Below are 5,111 nucleotides of genomic sequence, written 5' to 3'. Positions count from 1 at the left end.
AGTTTAAATTCATTACAATTATCTTGTGAATTCATGCTAAGTTCATGCATATGTATTGTTTTATGAAATCACTAACCCCACTTGATTCTTTGAATCAAGTGGAATATATTTAACGTTTTATGGCTAGTGAACATTCAGAAACAGGTTAAGAAGATCAAGGAAGAGAGGAGGATCAACAGAAGTGGGCAAAAATTCGAAGTGGCAAAAATTACGAAAATGCCCCTGGGCATGACTTAAGAGAAAACCTATAAATACTCTCTTGAGAGAGGAGTTTAGGTGTTCAGAATTTTCTCTAAGGAAACTAGGGCTTGGAGAAGAGGATTTCTGCACCCTCCAGGAGCTGATGAGCTTTTGGAGTTGGAGAGGAAGAACAGACTGAAGATAGCTTGGATTGAAGAACCACGCCTCGCCGCAAGGACGTGACACCCGACGTGGGCAAATCGCAAGCTTCAGCCTGTAATCCTCTCTTCTCGACAATTTTGGTTGGGTTGGAAGAGTCACAAGATCTTCCAATGTTTTCCAACCGAGGATTGTTTCGCTTTAGATTTGATTTCAGTTTAAACTTTGTTCCTCTGTTGTTCAAATCGTCTTCCCAAATCTTCCAAAAGAACAGAACTCCTCCGCATCTCCACCACGCCGTGCAGCAAAGCCCGCCGCTCAGCAGTGCTGCGGCGCAGCCGCGCAGCACGCGTGCACCGCGTGCACCAGCGTATCAGACGCAATCAGACGCGCACCGCACAAGACGCAGCGTGCAGCGCGCAGCAAAGCGCACAAGGCGCCGCCGCGCGACGCAGCACGCAGCAGCGCACAGCTGCGCACAGCCGCACGTAGCACGCAACAGCGCACTGCTGCGCACAGCCGCACGCAGCACGCAACCGCGCGCAGCACGCAGCGCGCGCAGCACGTTGCGCAGGCATTCGATGCATAGGCAGCCGCCGCCGTGCATAGTCAGCGCGCAGAGGCCGCTTAACGCAATACCTTGCGCGCAGGTTATCCCTGCAAGCAAGGTGTTCGATCCTTTGCCCCAAAGGGCAAAGGATCTGTCTACAAAGAAATTCTCTGTAGACGGCTTGATTAAGTTGCACTTTAACGTACTGAAAAGGAATTTCTTGCTGTTTTCTTTTGCTCCCTGTGGATCGACCCTCACTCGCCCTAACTTGTGAGGTTTATAAATTCGTTGAATAAGCTTAATCCTCACACATGTTACTGATAAGTAACCAGTAAAAGACACAGTAAAATTAAGCTTATCAACTGGCGCCGTTGCCGGGGAGCACGGTATAACAGTAGGAATTTTTATTTTCTTTAAATCTACAGTCAATTCTCTGAATCTACAGTAATTTTTTTTGCAAATCTACAGTCATTTTCCTGAATCTACAGTCATTTTTGTTGATTCTCCTAGAGCTGAAGGACTTAACAATCCTCAGCCTATTGTTATTCTAACCGTTTGCTGAAGATTTATGGTAGTAATACGTTCAGGAGCTGGTGAAAAATCTGCAGAGAAGGACATTAGAGACACCTCTCCAGATTCTACAGTTACAGAACCTGAAATTCAGTAGGAGAATATGGCTGAAGAGATTCATCAGCATCATGAGAGGAGAAGGACCATGCTTGACAGGTCGACCGTCGGGAAGCCTACGTCAAACTGATGTAAATCTTAACATCGGTGACGGTATCTCCTTTCGATATGACAATGCATTAATTCATTCCTTACCTGAATTTAATGGACTGCCTGCTCAAAATCCCTTAGAATTTCTTGATGACTTCCATATTAGGTGTTCATCTCAAAACGTTCCAGGAATTTCTACAGAAATTTTAAAAATGAAATATTTTCCTCTAACTTTGAAAGACAAAGCATTTTCTTGGTATCGTAATTTAGGAATCACCTTTAACTCATGGGATGAGATGCAAGGAAAATTTCGGCAAAAATTCTACCCTCTCTCCAAAACGAATTTCTATAGAAGGGAAATTCACAATTTCCATCCTCATGATGGAGAAGCTTTTAGTGAGTCATGGGAGAGATTCAATGATTTGTTGAGGAAATGTCCTCACCATGGCATTGAACAATGTCAATTAGCCCAAATATTTTATGAGTCTCTCTCTGATTTTATGAAAAACAAAGTAAATCTCGCTACCGGTGGAACGTTCTATACTGCATATGAGGATGAAGTTTTTGATATTTTGGAGAGAGTTGCAGAAACGGATTTGCAGGAGATTGGAGCCAATCAGAATGGGAGGAATGTGCAGCCCAAGAGAGCAGGAGTTCTGCAGGTCAACGCCAAGGAGGGAGAGCTACAAGCGGGACTAAGGGAGACCAACAAGAAATTGGAGGAGCTCACCTCTACCTTGAAGAATGTCTTCCTAGGTAACTCTCCCATCATCAAAGCTAAGATCTGCTCTCTCTGTTTTAGCAGGGAACATGAAGATGGAGCCTGCCAAGCCATGGAAGAAGAGGTGAAGGCCTTCAATCAGCCGCAACAACCATGGGCAGGTCAAAAGCGGCCAAATTTCCAAAACGGAGAGGCCTTCCACCAAGGAAACAAGCCGGCAGCTCAGCCCCCGTTCCAGCAGAGACAACAATTCCAGCACAGGCCTCCACAACAGTATCAGGTTTCATCTCAAACTCAACCTGATTTCTCTACATTAACCCCCGTCATTTCAGATATGATTGAAAAGCAAAACCAAAAGTTGCGGGCGGAGATGGAGATGCGAATGCAGGTGATGATGGAGTTCCAGACTAAACAAATGCTGGAGTCACAAGAGCAAATGAGGAAGCTGCTGGAGAGTTTCAGGCCACCCTCTGAGTCCCAAGGTATCCTTGCAGAAAACACTTGCACTTCTCAACGTTTTCCTACGAAACCCGTCATCAATCCATTCAATTTGCATCATATTCAGCATTCTAGCCATGAAGAAATGGATGAATTGGATCCTGAAGTTCTGGCAGCCTCAAGATTGAGGAATGGAAAAGAACTTCAGGATCCCTATAGGTATTCTGTAGAGAACGCTAGGAAGAAAGAGGAGTCAAGGGAGCACGAAGGAGAGGATCTTCCCGACGGCGATGAACCCTTACCTTCCACAAGTGGGCAACACATACCTTACCCATCTGCCCTAACGAGAAAGAAACCTGTCTTTGATTATGAAAACAGGTTTCTAGAGAACTTTAGGAAGGCCACAATGACAGTCACTGTGGAAGACATGCTTAGGTGTGCACCATCACTTAAGAAATATCTTAAGGACTCTTGCACAAATAGAAATAATAGGGAAGTTGTTAAACTTTCCGAAAATGCCTCTAGCATTTTAAATGACATACCTATAAAAAAGAGGGATCCTGGTGCCCCTTTTATCACATGTGACATAGGAGGAAAGACTTTTTCAAAAGTCTTGTTAGACACAGGAGCAAGCATCAGCATCATTCCGACGGCATTGTATGAGGAATACAGTTTTGGGGAGCTTGAAGAGATCCATATGGACCTACTCTTAGCCGACGGAACGGTCAGGCAACCTGAGGGACGATTGACTGATGTCACTATCACTGTAGAAAATTGTGAAATTCCTGTAGATTTCATAGTAACTGATGTAAAAATTTCAGGAGACTTTAGCTTGGCTCCTATCATTCTAGGAAGACCGTTTTTAGTGACGGCTAGGACTATCATGGACTGGGAAAAGGGGACTGTCGAGTTTAAGATAGGGAAGGAAAGAGTTCAACTTGACATTTCTAGGATGATGAAGTGCCCCTTAGGGAGCAATGAAGAGCTCAGATTCTGCACAGAAAATGAAGGAGAAGAGGGAAGAGTGAAGGAGTACCTATCCAACATAGAAAGTAGAGAGCTAGATGATGAACTCTTAGACTCTACAGAAGTAAAAGCTCACCCAGAACTTAAACCACTTCCCTCTACCCTCAAGTATGCCTATTTAGACTGTACAGAAAGTATACCTGTGATTATATCTTCATCCCTCACTCCAACACAAGAAGAGAGCTTACTCAAAGTGCTTAAAGAGCATAAACCGGCCATAGGGTGGACTTTTGATGACATCAAAGGAATTCCATCTTCAATTTGTGAGCACAGGATATTTCTAGAAGATGAAGCTAGACCCTATAGAGAACATCAGAGGAGGTTGAATCCCCACATGAGAGAAGTCCTCGAAAAGGAAATTCTCAAGTGGCTTAATGCCGGCGTCATCTATGCGATTTCCGATAGTAGATGGGTAAGCCCGGTACATATGGTTCCTAAGAAGTCAGGAGTGACTGTTGAGCTGAATGATAAAGGAGAAGAAGTGCAGAAGAGGCTAACCACTGGGTGGAGGGTGTGCATTGACTATCGGAAATTGAACAAGGCTACCAAGAAGGATCATTACCCATTACCCTTCATGGATCAAATACTAGAAAAATTATCGGGGCAGCATTATTTCTGTTTTCTTGATGGTTATTCAGGATATAACCAAGTGAATATCCATCCTGAGGACCAAGAGAAGACGACCTTCACGAGTCCTGTAGGGACATATGCCTTTAGGCGTATGCCTTTCGGGCTATGTAATGCACCCGCCACATTCCAACGATGCATGAATGCACTCTTCTCCGATCTAGTGGGGGAGTGCTTAGAAATATTTATGGATGATTTTTCTGTATTTGGATCCACATTTGAAAACTGCCTCCTTAGCCTCACCAAAGTATTGAAGAGGTGCATTGAGTCGAACCTCGTACTAAGTTGGGAAAAATCTCATTTCATGGTGCAGGAGGGAGTAGTGCTGGGCCACATGGTAAGCAGCCGTGGCTTGGAAGTGGACAAGGCCAAGATCGAGGTCATCCAGGGCCTTCCACCTCCAACCAACCTAAAAACCCTTAGGGTTTCTCGCCACGCGGGTTTCTATAGACGTTTTATCCTTGATTTTGCTAAAATTTCTAAACCGCTTACAAACCTTTTATCGTCTAAAAATAATGATTTTGAACTAACACTAGAGGTTAAGAATGCATTTGATAAATTAAAAGAAGCTTTAGTAAATGCACCTATCTTGCAAGGGCCCGATTGGACCCTTCCTTTTGAACTAATGTGTGATGCTTCTGATTTTGCAGTAGGTGCAGTGTTAGGCCAGCGAATTGACAAGAAACCCGTGGT

General features: G+C 44.2%; 1 non-coding gene across 1 annotated transcript; it reads right to left on the bottom strand.

Annotated features, from left to right (window-relative positions):
• Positions 1–1,950: 1,950 nt before the first annotated feature.
• On the bottom strand, positions 1,951–2,056 carry LOC144709005 (small nucleolar RNA R71). Its single transcript, XR_013582947.1, has one exon. It is a non-coding gene; the product is annotated as a small nucleolar RNA R71 (small nucleolar RNA).
• Between the last annotated feature and the right edge of the window lie 3,055 nt (positions 2,057–5,111).

Source organism: Wolffia australiana, chromosome 10 (genome assembly GCF_029677425.1).
Source record: "Wolffia australiana isolate 7733 chromosome 10, ASM2967742v1".
NCBI classification, from domain to species: Eukaryota; Viridiplantae; Streptophyta; class Magnoliopsida; order Alismatales; family Araceae; genus Wolffia; species Wolffia australiana.
Note: the sequence above shows the minus strand (reverse complement) of the source record. Positions and strands in the feature narration are given on the sequence as shown.